Below are 16,505 nucleotides of genomic sequence, written 5' to 3'. Positions count from 1 at the left end.
CATCAGGCTGTACATGTATGATTTGTATAATTTTCTGTAAGTACACTAGATTTTGATTGTTTTCAATTTTTAAAAAAGTCTCAAAAGTCACAGTCCCCAATGTAATTTTAATGTACAGCCAGAGTTAAAATATTTATCTCCTTTTCCAAATCACCAGTACCATCTTAAGGACCCAGCAGAAGACATCTCTAAAATTCTCCAAAACTTTTCTTTTCACTCCATCATGGAGAGCAGTCCCCCTTCCCCCAACTCCCACCGTTTTCGCTTGTTTGTTTTATGCTAAACTTATTTCTGTTTGATTCTGCTCAGAGATGCTTCCATTTTTACAGCCAAACAAGTCCACTGAGGTGTGTCCCTGACAGAAAGAGAGTTTTCTCCTCTTAATGGATTTCTGCCACCTAACTGTAGCAATATTTTTTCTTCCCATTACGTATATAAAGTTCTTAACACAATGACTCACATATAATGAAATCCAATAAATAGGAAAGGAAGACTGAGATCCGGAAACTGGAAAAATGGAATTAGAGACTTGGAACCAGAACCAGGTGATGAGGCTTCAGAACGGAAGGAACCAGGGTGTAGAGGGGGAAGGAAAAGAGCAGGGGTCAGCAAGTAATATTTCTAGTGTCTGCTTCCCCTGAAATCCAGGAAAAAGTGAAAAGTGACTCCTTTTGTCCCTCTTCCCGTGTTGATTATGGGGGTGGGGGGGAATATCCCAGGAATTGTGTGATACTGCAGCCATTGCTTAAACCTGCCAGCATCTGGAAAGGCACATTCTGTTTGCATTGTTCTGCATGCAAAACATGTGCAAGCAGCAGAGTTCCACTTTTCTCCACTGCCTCCTTCCTGTTCTCAGGTTTGACAGGCTAAATTGTAAAAAAGACTCTGGCAGGGACTGTTGGTGCACACCGGCATCTACATTCCCCTCTTCCTCCTGGGCACACACATAAACTACACTTTCCAGCCTCCCTTGCAGTTAAGTGAGGGCTTTGTGATGGGGCTCTGCACAGTGGAATATGAGCAGAAGTGATGGAGGCCACTTACAGTCCGACCCATATATTCCACGCCCCCACCACCACCACCACCACCACCACCACAATGTAATAATCTCTTTCCCATTGCTGGCTGCGTGGAAAGGATACCAGGAACCCTACCAGGGTGAAGCCTTAGGATAAGATAGCCTGGATAACTGGAGGTCTCTCACCCTGCCTATCACGAAATGAGAAGTAAGCTTATTCATTATGTTAAAAGTTGGGGGCTGTTTGCTGTTGCAATTAACTCAAAGTTGAGGGTTACCTCTGGGTCTTTCCTGATCCAGGAGTCTCTCTACCCAGTCTCTCAGGATGACTTCTCCTGGCATAGCTACCTGGTGGCCCAAAGTCTGCCACATCTAAGCCAGTCTGACTTTAGAAGAACTCTAGGATCTCTGATTACTTCTCCCTTGTTCCTTCTATCCCATTCAAGTAACTAATCAAGCATAAAACCGTAGGGGTTGGATGAGAGGAGATTGGAAATCCATTCCAGAGGTGTCAATTAGGCTTCCTGCCCTAGAAATTCCACTCACGGGAATTTATCCTGAGGAGATAAATCAACAGAAGTAAAAAGATGTGCACTGAAGCATTAAGCACACTAATAAAATAATTAGAACCTGCCTAAATATTCAGCCATGGGGGAAAATGTTAGTAAATTGCGATTGATTCACTCAACTAAATATTATGAAGTAATTAAACGTGACAATTAGGAAGTCTACATAACAAGATGGAAATTTTATTAATGTACTGTTAAGTACAAAAAAGCAAATTATAAAATTGTGTTTTCACAGAAGTGCTACATAAAATTACATATGCATGTGGTTAAGGCAAGCAGGCAATGAAAAACTCAAAACGACTTGTCAGGATGCTTAAAATATGGGTGCATTTTTCTTTTATTCTGATAACTGGTAATGCATTTATAATGCTTTTTATGCATAAAATTAAGCTTTTTTCTGAGATGATATTAGTTATGAGTTAGATGAGTTGATTATCAAATCAAAGTAATTTATGGAGCATTAGTTTCCCAGTAGGTATTTACGTTTTTTAAAGGTGTTTCAAATTGATAGGAAGCACCGGGTTCTGTCTTTGTGCAGGGAGACCTGTTCTTTCTGTTTTTACCTCCTGAAAATAAAGAAGTGTTTTTGGGTCACTGGGGCAGAAATAAGACTCAAAGACTGTTAATTTGCCTGAATTACTTCAGTGAAGATTCCATAATGCGGGAAAAAAGCAAGGTCCAAGTTCTCCATCCAGACGATAAGACTTTACAGGCCAGGCACTTTCTGTTGGTCAGGAAAACAGAAATAGCTTTCTAGGTATGTTAAGCAGAAGGAGATTTAGTTGAGGGAATTCGACGCTTGCCGAACAGTTGAAAGTGTCTGAGAAGCAAAAGTCAGGGAAAGCCTTGGCTGGCTCTGACACTAACTCTAGGTCTCAGAAGCAGGAAATCACAGGAGCCAGAGGAAATTAGCAATGATCTCAGCTGGCTGCAGCCCCAGGGCTGGTGATTCAAAGAGGAAAGCCTGAGCCTTTGCAGCGCCTCACATCTGCTAAAACCACTTGTCTGCTCTTCTCTGCCAGAGGAGCACTGCAATGGCCTCCACCTATTTTCCGAATTCCAAGCCTTGTGCAAGCACCTCTAAGTTGTGGAATCTAGCACAGAACCCTGGCAAGGGGTTCTGGAATATTCCAGCCCTCAGGCTTCCAGCCCTCACAACAGGGGAGAGTAAAGAAGACGGGGGATGGTGCTGAGCTGCCAGTAGACCATCCAGCATAACTACCCTGACAGCAGGAAGAACTCATCTCCAACCTCCTCAGCCCAAGAGTAGTTCAAAGAAAGCTTTCTTGACGCTCAGGACCTTAAAATAAAGGCCCTTTGCTTAGATCCGGCTCCAGGACAGGAGGTATGGCATACCCACTCTCTTCCCCTCCTAGCAGTGCGAGGCCAAGCTTGTGGTTAGGCTCCCGTGGCTGCTGGGTCTTCTCATGGAGAAAGGAGTGGGTGCAAAGGCAGATGTTCTCCTCTGGACCCTCCCTGGCTGGCTGGTCATGATGGGGACACTTACTCAGGACTGGAATGGGAAAGCAGTGTTCCGTCTGACCCGTTGTCTCTCAGGCAGTTGAAAGATGCCAACCACAGTGACCCCACTCCTGGCTTGATAGAGCAATTGGCTATTCCTTTGAACCTACACTTAAAAAAAAAAATGAGAGATGGGGCTGGGGGTGTGTCAGGTTAGTATGGCCCAGATTGTGCTCGGTGATGAGGGTCACTGCCCCAAACTGTCAGCTTATCTTTGATCCTTTCTTAGAAATACTCAGACATTTTATCAATACAAATAAAACAATACCACTATAGTTAATATTCCTGAGAGCTTATCTGTACCAAGCAGGGTGCTAAGCAGTTTACGTGTGTTATTATCAGATTAATTTTGGAAACAACCTCAAGATAGGCACTATTGTTACACCTGTTTGAGAAAACGGAGATTTTAGTGATTTGCCCAAGATTGTGCAGCAAGTAGTGAAGAGCCACTTTAGAATTTCACTGATCTCATCCTAATTTGTACAGTAAGACTTCTGGGCCTCTTTTCCCTGCCCCACACATATTTGCCTGGTGAGGGGTGCATTTCAAAGCATAATACAATGGGAGCTAACCTCACCCAGTAATACACTCCGGACAAACTTAATAACAGGTTACTAGCAGTGAGATGCATGTTGTGAGGGAGGGCTGGTTCCTAAGTTCATTGCTTCTTATTCTAGACTACGAAATCTGGAAAGTAGAGAAGAACCTAGCCTCCATCCAGCCAAGGTTAAGTTCAAGGACAATTGTGCTAAACTTCATGCCCTTGAGTCCATCCAGACTCAGCAGAATTTGAGAGGGGTTCCTACTGGGCTGGAAATGGAGGTGTTGAATCACGGAGTCTGCTCAACACAGTCCTTTATGCCCCAAAGCCTTCCACTGTCCATTCAGGCACCACTAGGAAGATGTGTGTGGTGTCGCTGTCTTCCTCTGCTCCTCTCCCCAGTCCACCCACATGCACACACATTGGCACCTCCTCAGTCTTAAAAAGGGCCAGCCCCAGAGCTTGGTGTGGAGGACTCTGCATTGCACAATGCCAGGAGGTGACATGCATATCGTGGTCCATGTGCACGGCATCCCCATGAGGCGTGCAGTCCACAGCTACTGGGGTGGATTCACTCAGTGAGGCATCCTGATGGCCAGCCAGACCAGCAGCCACACACAGGCATCTGTCCCTCTCTGCTGTGCCCCAGGCTGAATACACCATGCTGTCTCCTATTTCCTCATCATTCTCTCTGCCTAAGTGCCTTTGCCCTTTGTCTCTCTGCTCAGCTGGCCCCAACTCTGTGAAATGTCTCCTGATCCTCCCCTTCTCACCACCCCAGCCTAGTTAAGGACTTCCTGCACTGTGTCCCCACCGTACCATCCCCAGACCTCATTATAGCAGCTGTCACATTGCTGTAATTATTATAAGTGCCTGTCTCCCCTGCTAATCCATGAGCTCCCTGGGGCAAGGGCCACATTCTGTTCATCTAGTCACTCTCTGCATGGGGCCTGACATATCATAGGCGTTCAAAAAGTCAAGTGAATGAATTAAAAAAAAATTTCCCTTGGATTCAGCTGAAAAGGCAATTGCAGTAATTTGAATTGTGTAATTTCCATTGTGTCCTCTTTGAAAAACAGTTTCACTTTTCCTCCTACCACAGATGACTCATTCCTGGGGCAGATAATGCATTTCTGAGGTTCAGAACCTCATTACAGCCGATCTTTTGAAAATCTGTTTGTAAGTGTTCTTGTCTAAAGATAAAAACATGCCGAGATGTGTAATCCCTCAACTCAGTGCTGAGTGATGGAATACTAGAGAGGTTTTGGAACCCCTTGGATTACTGCAAAGCATCCAAAGAGGAATGCGTGGGTGAATGATGAAAATAACAATGCAAACATTGGCTAAGTGTACTGAGCACTTAGTAAATGGCAGTGAATATTGGGCATCTGGCTATATGGTTGGTGTCCCTTATCTCACTGAATCCGCATATAGAACCTACAAGGTGAGCATGATTGTCCCCATGCAGGTGAGAAAACTGAGACTCAGACAATGTAGGTAACTTGCAGGGAAGTGGCAGAGATAAGATTTGAACTCAGGTCTATCCAATTCCATAATGGTGCCATTTACAATGATAACCCATTTCTTCTAGACTGCGAAGAGAGGGCCACACTGAAGTTGGATGCTGATTTTTGACAGGACAACGAGGAGGTAAGGCCCCTACAAAGCACTCCCATCCATGCGTTCCTGGGCAATGGCTTCAAGTGGCCAGAGGTGAACACAAACATCTGTCCCACATGGAACACGTGATACCCAGCCAGCTCCATCCAGCTGTCCCTCTCTGTCCACCCACACATAAGGGCATAAAGGCCCTTTTCTGCTAGGAGCGAAGATTCTAGCTCACTGCTTAATTACAACTTACTGCTCCTTGTCCCAGCAGTACCATGGCAACAAGTAGCATTGGCACGGGAATTGAAAGGGAGAAGTGTTGCCTAGCAACAGAGTAGTGGCAAGAGCTTTAGGATTTTGGATGCTGAGTTCTAGTTCTGGTTTGGACTACCTGGGGCACTGTGGATAAAGCCCAACCTCTCCAAGCCTCTGTGTCTTGTCATCTGTAAAATGGGGATAATACCAACAATCTTAGAGGGTGTTGCCATGACTACAAAAAAAGCAAATCATTCTGTGCATGTAGGATTACTGCCAGGATCATTATTTCAGGGAGAAAAACATTACACATGGATCAAATCAGAAAGGAAAAATTCTGCAGGACTTACTAGCTTATTTGACTTACTTTAGCTACTTTGTTATAAGGAATGTAAATTGATAGAAACTTTCTGGAAGGTCTCTAAGTCCCATCAGTCAAAATTTAAAATGTAGGGACCCTTTAACTCAGCAACTTCCCTTCTAGGAAATCCCTGCACGTGTTCATAAAAGTAGACATACAAGGTGAAAAACTGGAAACCATCTAAAATGTGCACTAAAGAGGGACTATGACAGAGCAACGCGACGGAACATTGTGCAGAAGTTAAAAGAGTAAGGCAGGTCTTGATTCACCAATGTGGAGAGATTTCTGAAATATTCTAAACACTAAATATGATGTTTAGTAAAATGAAAGTAAGTCATAGACACACAACCATCCGCAAATATACATACAAAAACGCATCTTGAAAAACCCAAAACGGTCTCTAACAAGCTGTTAACAGTAGTTACCAACTTCTTGCTGCTCCCAGAACAGTCTGTAGATGTTCTGGCCTCCCTACTTTTTGCATGTGCCATACTATCTGCCTAAAATGGTCATCTTTCTATCCACCTGTGATTTGCTAATCCCCAAACTGTAGGTAAATATCGCCTCCTCTCTGAAGCCCCCTGGGTTCCCCTGGTAGACGTCACATGTCCCTCCAGGTCTTTATTTCCTATATCATGCCATTGGCATCTTAATTATTTGCTTGTATGTCTGACTGCCCCACTAGGCTATGAGATTCTTGGAGAGAAGAATCACATCGCATTCATCTTGGTTTCTCCAGGGCCTACTCACAGTGCTCTGATAGCTCACTGAATTGAAACAAGGGTCTAAAACACTGACAGAAATAAAAACAGGTGGAGGCTTTGAGCCCCAGTTTTCGCAAAGGCACCCTCCCAAGCCATACTTTTCTGTCCATTCATAGCTCAGAAGGTGTGCTGTAGGAGAAAAGGAGAAGCAATTCATGGATATGGAGAGAGCTATGTAGAAACTGCTTGGAACAACCAAAAATTCCAAGGCATTGACGTTCGCAGGCCATTCTCCAATATGGACAGTAGGTGCCGCAAGTGACCTAGATTTCTCCGACCGACACTGAAGGAAGCCACAAGGTAAGGCTTTGGAAAAACTGGGAAGATGGGTATATGATTGCGAGCCTCTTTTCCCTGCCTTATTGTGGCACAAGAAAGCAGATATCAGTGTTCTCCCGTAGGATTTCAGCTCCTAGATACCTGTCTTTCCTGCCTCTGTTCTCCATCCTCTTCAATCTACCCTCACCCAGTTTTGTTCTCTGAAAACTCAGGGACCCTGCTGAGTCCCATTTACACCAGCATTTGTGAATAGGAGTAAAACCCAGGAAACCTAGGAAAAACCCAGGAAATTTACACCTGCATTTCCATTTGCACCAGCGGCTGTGAATAGGAGTAAAACCCATTTGCAGGGCAATTTGGCAATGCCTATGAAAAGGAAAACACTTCGTTTAGAGGAGGCAAGCAAGGACTCAAGATTTACTTACATGTTCTGCAATTACAGCTAGGTTATTTATCACTATTTGAATTTCTTCTTCTGGGGGCAATTGGTTAGTGATTTCAATGGTAGATGAGCAAACAAACAAGTTTCTGCTGACTATAACTAATGTTCAGTTTTATGTATTTATTAGGGTGAGATCTTTTTTGGGTAAATTTGGTAGTGATTATTATAAGTTTATGTAATGAATTTACTTATGACAAATGCAGGCATGCAAGTACATAATAGCTAGATGGGCTAATTAAACACCCTACTGTTGCTGGGGAGGATTTTTTTTTTGTTGTTATTTGTGCAAAATACATTTATTCCTTCAACAAATATTTATTAAACACTTACTATGCAAAACTACTTATGGAGAGACTACCACATGCGAGGCACTGTTCTAGGTGCTAGGAATAAAATCCATCAGCGACAAACAAAATCTCTGCCCTTGTGGAACTTTCAGTCTAGTGGTGGAGATAAACAAATCAACAAATACATATTTGGCAAGTGATTGGAGCTGCTATGAAAAAAGATAAAGCTGCAAAAAGTAAGCGTGATGGAAGCGGTGATTTTAAATCGGGTGCTCAAGTTCTATATTTTGTGCTGGAGATTCAGTGTTGATCAAAATCAGACATGACTCCTGCCCCCCATGGAATTCTAATGTCAGTGGAGAGAAGGCCATAGTAACAACTCATATAATTGTCTACTGCTATTAGTGCCGTGAAGATGTATGTACATGGGGTTATGAAACCTTATTAAAGGGAAAATTGAGCTCCTCAGGAGGTCAGGACAGATTTCCCTGAGAAAGTGATACTTGCACTGAAGCAAGAAGTTGCTTGCACTGCTTCATGTGAAGCAGAAGTGGAAGTTAACTAAGCCAGGGATATGGAGAATATTCCAGGCAAAAGGAACAGCCGTTCAAAGGCCCTGGGGCAAGAGGGAACAAGGGAGAATGGGGAAGGGCTAGAAAACTAGAGAGGGGAGAATAGGATGAGGGGATAGATGAAACCTATAAGCCATGTTAAGGGTTTGGGGTTTTTTTGTTTTGTTTTGTTTTTTAGATCATGTTAAGGGTTTTGTCATTGTCCTAAAAAGATGAAAAGTCATGGTGGGTTTTAAGCACAGGACAGCGTAACTAGATGACTGCTTCAAAATCTACTTACAGATGCTCTGTAGAGCCTGAACTGGAGGCACGCAGATTAAATATGGCATAGCCCAAACCATAGCAATAGTCCTTGCAAATCATAGTGCTGCCTTGGACCAGGGCGTTCAGTTGGAGATTAAGGGCAATAGATGGATTTGAGAAACTTAGGAGGGCAAAGAAATAGTCCTTAATGATAAACTGGAGATAGGATGGGCAAGATAAAGAGATACTAACTCTGAGATGTCTGGCTTATAACTAGATGAACAGTGGGCTGTCCTGTAAGACAGAGAACACTGAAAAAGGACCATGTGTGTTGGAGAGCAGGGGGAGATGTGGAACCTGTTGATTTTAAGATGCCTTTGAGACTTCTGCATGGAAATAACGAGTCAAGAATTGGAGCTATGTGCCTAGAACTCGGAAGAGGTCAAGTCTGAAGGTATAAATTTCCATGTTCTCTACAGAGAGCTTCTATTTGTGGGTAAGGATGTGCTCACCCAGGAAAAGGACCATCAGCATTTGATGGTAAGAATGAGGAGGGTAGACCCTCCAAGGATACAGGGAAACTAGGGAAGAAGCCAGGAGACTATTTTGTCTTTAAAGCCAAGGGAAGAGTGTTTCTAGGAGAGAATGGTCATTGGTGTCAGCTGCTGCTGAGAGGGAAGTAAGAAGAGGCTGGGAAAACGTCCCTTGAATTTGCTGACGTGGAGGTGGCTGGTGACCTGACTAGGGGCTGTTTTGGTAGCACGCAGGGCCAGCATCCTGCATAGAGTGACTGAAAGGGGAATAGGGGAGTAAGGAAAATGGAGACAGGAAGTAGAGACAACTCTTTGGAGCAGCTTAACTGAGAAGGAAAGGAAAGACATGGATGAGGCCATGGAGCTGGAGGAGCCATCCACCCAGATACTGAAGTCAAGCAGAGATGAGAGTGCGAAGGAAGATGATAAGCCAGGTACTCAAGTCTTCAGGGGATGAACGGTGGGCTGGACGATGATGACAATGATGGAGCTGAGCAGCATGGCCCTGAGAGGGTGGAGAGAACATTGTAGGAGCAGCGTTTGGGAAAAAGGACAGTGACAAACCTTCCAACCCTAAGACCACAGGTATGGGGGACAAACAGCTGTGACTGGAGAAGGGTGCACTGCGTGTGGTGTCCTCAGGGCCGGCCAGCCTTCCTTACACAGAACGGAGTGGGAAGGAACACAAAGTTGAAGATCTCGGGTGGTTTGGTGGTTGTGGAACAAGCAATTCCTGAGGGCTCTGTCATGAGAGTCTGGGAGGTCAGGTGCTCCGTCAAAGGCACGGAGGTCCAGGGCCTGATGGAAAGAATGGAACATTAGCAAAGTGGTGGCCAGCTAACTTCTCCTTGGGTTGATGACTGATTAAAACAGGGATGACCAGTATGGAGGATTTTGTACCAACTATCCCTTTGAGGAGGGTGGGCACCAGGTCCACTGGCTGCGAGTGAGGTGAGCTGTTCTCCCCAGGAGCTCTAGGAACATCACCTGAGACAGATGGGCTGGTGACAGCTTCAGGATTGCTGAGCACACACTGTCCGGCCCAGGTGATGGTAGACCCCGGAGAAGGGTCTGCCAGATAGAGATACTGCTCAAACCATCATAGAAAAAATTCACCTAAAACCTCACCATCTCATGGATCTGTGCTTTTTTGTTTCTTAGCCTGACTTCCTCCCAGATTTGGACTGATTTTTTATATACTTGTAACATATATGTGGGTTGAGATTTTGCCTTTTTTTCTCTTAATATTACATCAAGTGTTTTCCACATTGTTTCATCATTAGCACAGTTAACCTCACATATGGTGGAAATAATTGTTGCTCTGATCTGGGGGGATTTTTTTTAACATGAATACATAAAGCACTCCTGCATCCAACACATACACATGCCTCGCGCGCGCGCGCACGCGCACACACACACACACACACACAAATAATAAATTCTCCATGCAGACATGCATCCCTGCCTGCCTCGTGGATTACCCACGGCCCACTAATGTATCTCAGGATCTGTTGATCCCTTCCTAATCTTCTTCCTTTAACACTTGGGACAATTATCAGTAAGCTAGCTGCAGCCCCGCCCCTTTCTCGCCTGCTCAGGGAAACATGCGAGTGAGTGAAAATGACATTATTGTAAGAATAACCTTGAATCCACTCCAGTTTATAACAAAAGCAGCTCATTCGAAGCCTTTGGTGCGTCTCCTATTAATAGCACAAAATTACTTGCTACACAGTTCAGACCCAAGTGTTAACACCCTGGCGAATCCTGCCCCTGTTGTCAAGGGATGCTGGCCTAAAGGGGAAGACAGTCCCTAACTTGAGGAGACAGGACCAGGTCAGCACCCCACAGGGGGTCAAGGAGAGTGCAGTCTTCTCAGACGAAGTGACATTGGAGTTGGCTTTTGAAGGAGGTTGCCAGTCAGAGCAGGAAGGAAGGCTGTTCCAGGTAGAAGGAAGAATGCAGGAAAGACCTAGGGGCCTGAGTACATGCTGCTGCCCAGTCAAGGACGGGTGCGTGTTCTGCAGTGGCTTTAATCCACGGCACAGAGGGAACCATCCGGAGGTGATGCTGGCAGAGGAGACAATGGGGAGGGCCTGCAGACTCACTGAGGGATTTTGACTTTTTCCAGTAGGTTTGGGGAGCCCTGGAAGTTTGTTTGTCTCAGCTTTACTGAAGTATATTTGCCAAATAAAAATAGTGTATATTTAAGCCATACAGTATGGTGTTTTGGTGTACATTGTGAAATGGTCACCGCCGTCAGCCCAGATAGCATAGCTGTCACCTCACATCATTACCTTTCTAACACTGAAGATCTACCCTGTAGCAAGTGGCAAGGACACAGTACAGTATCATTAACTACAGTCACCGTGATGTACGTTAGGTCCCCAGAACTTATGCAAACTGTGCAGTAAGCTTTGTACCCTTTGACCAGTGTCTCTCCACTTTTCCCACTCTACCCCTCCACCCACCCCCAAAACCTCTGTGAGTTCACTGAGTTTAGAGTCCACATCTGTGTGAGATCATAACTTTTTGTCTTTCTGTGTCTGGATTTATTTCACTTAGCACAATGTCCTCCAGGTTCACCCATGTTGTTGTAAATGGTAGGATTTCCTTCTTTCTTAGGGCTGAACAATAATCCTTTGTGTATATATATATGTATGGGGGTGTGTGTGTGTGTATTTATCTTTTTCTTTATCCATTTATCCATTGATGGACACTCAGGCTGCTTCCACGTCTTGGCTATTGTGAACAACACTCTAGTAAATGTAGGAGAGCAGGTTTCTTTTCAGGGTCCTGATTTCATTCCTTTGGACATATACCCAGAGAGAGGCTGCTGGTAGTTTTTAAACAGAAGATGATGCTATATGAATACACTGTGATTTAGAAATTCCAGTAGGAAAAGTATGGAGGAAGGGGCAGAGAAGCTGGAGGCCAGGGCAGGAGAGCGAGGTGGAGAGGCTGGGGCAGTGGAGCGTGGAGGAGCAGGTAGTCGGACAGACTTGGCAAGTGACTGTTCTCTGAACTCAGAGAAACATTCTGTATTACCCAGGCTGGTATGTCGTCTGGTCAAGCAGGTGGCTGCACCCTGTCTGCAATTTGCAACACTGCGTCATCATCAGAAATCACCCCTTGACCGAGGACAGGGTCAGTCAACAAGGTTCTCATAGGAGGGGCTGTGGGAGGAAATTATTTTTGTCCGCAAAACAAAAAACAAAAACAATGAGAGGAATAGAGGTTCCCCCAAATAACTCTCCTGCTTTGCTAGTTAATGGAATTAGCAGGAGTCAAGGAATCACACGCGGACACCCACCTGAATCCCTGCTCTGTCCTTCATCAGCTTTGCGGGGACCTTTAGCAAATTACATGACTTGCTCAAACCTCAGTTTCTTCATCTAGAAAATGGACAATTCCTACCTTGGAGGACTAGGATGAAGATTCAACAGGATAATACATGCCAAGGCTCCTGCCCTAGTAAACCTCAATGCGCAGTCCTCTCCACCTGCCTCCTCATGCAGTGTGGCTGTGTAAGGGTTAATAGACCAAATAGCTGCGGGAGCTGAAAAACAAAGGGTCTGGAGGGAGAGGCTAGTGGGTGTACTTCCAAGCAGAAACGGAAGTGGGATGAGATTCTACCCATTGAAGCTGACTAACTCCCATGGCATATGTGCAGGACAAAGGAGGTTAATTTAATGAAATCTCTGGAGGGCTTCAAAGAACACTCTGTGTGCAGCAGGTCCCCTTCCAGAGCTGGCTCGCCTCCTCTGGCAGAGGTGGGATGGCTGTGGGGGTGACAAGGGGCTTCTTAACAATGCCCTCAGTTCTAAGCCTGAACTGCTTCTCCACCAGGCACTTAGGGAAGGGAAGCCGGTGGCAGCCTGGGCAGGGCAGGCTTCCCCGAACTCCAGCTGCAGGCTGCCGTGCTGAGTTGGGGGAGGCTCTGTGGCCCAGCTGGATCGAGTGACAGCCCACGGCTGACTCACAGCCCGACCCGACAGGCTGGCAGCTAGCTAGCAGCAGACCGGCCGGCAGCCCAGGGGTGAGCTCATTAACCACAGGGACTGTGAGCATTGCTGTGTCACCGAGACTCACTCCATCTATGGGGCAGGGAGACCCTATCCCCGTTCTTTTTAAAGACCACTGGCTTTGGGGGTCCAACAACCACTTGTCCCTGTACCCCTGGGTGTTCCCAGCATCCTACCATTTTACCTTCCATCAAGGCAATTCACAAAGTGACTAGTGATGGATGATGTCATTTTTGTGCCTTGGGGAGAAGTTCACATGACTACATTCATAAAGCAGAACCCGGTGCTCAGCCAGACGCGGTGCCCCTTTGTGGGATTTGGAAAATATGGTTACTGTTAATGTGCTAAACTGAGGCCTTCCTGTCTGTGGTAGAAAAATCCACCAGGCATGGCTTGATTAACCTAAGAGAATTACCTCCAGCAGGCCTGCCTAGCCTGCAGAAATTGCATCCCTTCCTGAAGCAGACAGCAAGAGAGAAACCCAGCATTCACAGGCACACGTGGTGTCTATAAAGCCAAAAAACATCCTCCTGAAAAAAGGGAACCATTTCAGTTATCATTCATCTTGATGGTCAGTTTGGGTCACAGAATTATGGAGATTAACATTATCTCTTAAGAACCACCAAACACTGAGAAACGTTTCAAAAAAGGTACCTCTTGAGTGTGGGTGATTTTTAAGCGATCAATATTCATTATAATCTGCTGTTCCAGGGAAGTGTGTCAAGACTGGTGAGTAAATCCATTGCTGGCTTGTACACCTGGGCTCCAGGAAGTTCTTTCCACTCAAAGGATGTCCCCACCACTCTGTGATGTTACGGAGTTTTACACTAGTGATGCTTCCTTTGATTTAAAGGGTTTTCTTCCAGAGTCCTCTCTCACAATATTTACACAATGGAAATTGATGTTACTAGCTCTGATTGAGTTTGAGAGATAGCTGACTACTATATTCTGTTGGATTTCTTTTCCTCTGTTTCCTCCACTCCTCTTTGCCCCTTTTTTCCTCCTTCTATTCCTCCCTCCTTCCTTCACTCCTTCCCTCCTCCCTCTCTTTCAATCGTTTCTTTATTCTTTGAATAATTACTGAGCACATACTGTGTACTAGAAGGGAGGACAGAACAATGTCTAAGAGTCTGGGGACAGGGATCCAGGCCCTTTGTTTTCTTCCTCCATGACTTAGCCATGGCTTAAGATTCAGTTTTCTTGTAAGCAGAAAGGTGACAATAGTGAGACCTCCCTCCCAAGGTTGTTGACCTATTACATATAAAATACTTTGCTCAGTCCCTGGTTCTTCCCAAATGTTTCCCAAATGTTATCATTGTTTTTAGAAGAATACAGAGCGTAGGCTCTGTAGTTATATAGCTCAGGTTCAAAACCTGGCTCCTGCCTATCAGCAGTGTGACCCCGAGCAAGTAAGTTCTCTGTGCCTCAGTCTCCTCATCTGTAAAATGGGGCTGATAATGGGTATGTATTTCATAGGACTGTTGAAAGGATTTATTAAGATAATATTTTTAAGGTACATAAAACAGTGCCTAGCACATGGTAATTCCTCAGTAAATCATGGCTATCATTGTTGCTGTCATTATCATTGGTGGTTCCAGAAATGTGAAAATGAGAAATAAGAAAGACACTCTAGTAGAGAAGCCAGGCATGTAAATGAATAATGACGTAGTGAGTGAGTAAGCAGAAGCATATGCAGAGCACAGGAGGAAGGTTTAGCTTTTGGAGAGAAAGACAAAGAAAGCTTCACCAAGGTGGTGTCCAGACAGGACATTAATAGGACACTTGGAAAACCTCATTAGGAAACACTTGCTTTATTTTCTTCATCTTCCCAAATTTATTCTTGAGTCTCAGGTCCAAACATCTCTGGCCAGTTTTCAAAGTTCTCTGCAATCTAGTCCAGCTCTATTTTCTTGCACACTCAGCCTGACCTACAGCTAAATGTCCCCCTTACAGTCTCTCACCCTGACCTGATCTTTGGCCCTGCAGGTCCCATGTTCTAGAACGCCCTCCCTCTCCTGGCCACCCGAGGACAAACCCTACATGGTCTTCAAAACCCAGCAACACTTCACCTGCTCTTTGGATACCCAGTTCCACGTTGCTGTGCCCCTTGCCTACCTCCTTTGCACTTTTCAGAACCCTGCAGTTGGCCCCGTCCCATCCATCCCTTGGCATTTGTCTTTTTCAGCCAGGGTCCTCATTTGCCTTCCGTAACTGATTCTCTATTCACGGGGCCCCCATTTCTGGACATTTTGTATGCCCTCTTCCCGCTTCTCATTACCAATCAGCAGTGATGGTCACACCAGCTCCCTCGGTTCCTCCCTCCTCACAGCCTCCCAGGCCCTTACACCAGCCTTTGAGCTGAGCGTCTGACTCCCGTCCCCTGTTCCCAATCTCTCTGGCACACTGTTGTCTCCACAGAGATTAGCTGGGACCTAGAAGAGCTAAAAAAAAAAAAAAAAAAAAAAAAAAGACTTACTTTTCACTGTCTACTCTTTGGGATCTTTCCAATTTTGCATCAGGGCACATAGATTTATCTGCTCATAAAGAAATGAAAGAATTTTAAAATATATGAATAAATTGAAATCAAGCCCATATGCCTTTCTCATTTTGTCCCTTCTGAGTTGGCAACTCTTAAGAATCTCCCCAGCCTAGGGTACAGAACCTCCTGGCTCTGCCGCATAATGTTTTCCTTCTGGCAGGGCACAGACTGGATGGCTCCTTAGCCATCTCAAGCAGGGCCACCTGCTCTCCCCGGGGAAAGGCTGCAGGTATGCTTGGAGAGGAGAGAACCAGTAATGACAGCAAGTCCTCTGTTTGAAGTCCAGCTTTGTTGAGAAATTTTATTGGCTTAACTTTTAAGCTTTTGAGACATAGGAAGAAATTTTATCATACCTATCCAGATAAGGCAAGAGAAAGTCGTGTCCCCGTGAGCTTGTGATATCCTCTCTCTACCAGGGAAGCCCTGCCAGCTCTGGGGTCCAAGCTAAGGGCCGGAAGCAGCGTGGGAAAGGCTGGGCAGTAGCTGGCAGCTGGATAGGAAACACAGGGAGAGTGAGACCCTTTGACCTGTCTGCTCCTTGATGTTCACAGTTCCTGTTTCCTCATGATCAAAAGGCTCCTAAGAACAGAGAGGCAGCCACGGATTTCACAAACCCTAACACAGCTGATTAGAGAAATAGCATAATTGCCAGACCTTTACAAATCCTGCACTATTATGCACCAAGGAACTTGAAAGGCAGCGCGTCTGGATTACCCCTGCCGAACGCTGAGATGTTTAATGGCATCCCACAGGCAGTGCCCTGGCGCTGGCATGCAGGGAATGGACCCCTTTTTCCTTCTAATCGAGACCTAGCTCTTCCCAGACCCAACCTGCCCAGCTCCAGCCACGGCACAACCCAGGGGTGGCGTTCAGAAAACTGAGATATGTTCTCACCAAACCACGAGCCAAGAGGCGAAAGAGGGCACAGCATCAAGTAATCAGAGACGACAG

At 45.4% G+C, this 16,505-nt stretch overlaps 1 protein-coding gene across 2 annotated transcripts in view; it reads left to right on the top strand.

Moving 5' to 3' along the window:
* BMAL1 (basic helix-loop-helix ARNT like 1) overlaps positions 1-16,505 on the top strand; it is a 354,823-nt gene that overhangs the window by 192,090 nt on the left and 146,228 nt on the right. For both annotated transcript variants that reach the window (XM_064492559.1, XM_064492560.1), the window contains 2 exons: positions 5,241-5,299; positions 6,754-6,937. The gene's annotated coding sequence lies outside the window, so the exon portion shown is untranslated. The remainder of the gene's footprint in view (positions 1-5,240; positions 5,300-6,753; positions 6,938-16,505) is intronic.

This window comes from Camelus dromedarius, chromosome 12 (genome assembly GCF_036321535.1).
Source record: "Camelus dromedarius isolate mCamDro1 chromosome 12, mCamDro1.pat, whole genome shotgun sequence".
In the NCBI taxonomy this organism is placed as follows: domain Eukaryota; kingdom Metazoa; phylum Chordata; class Mammalia; order Artiodactyla; family Camelidae; genus Camelus; species Camelus dromedarius.
The sequence above is the reverse complement of the archived record's forward strand: the minus strand, read 5'-3'. Positions and strand labels throughout refer to the sequence as shown.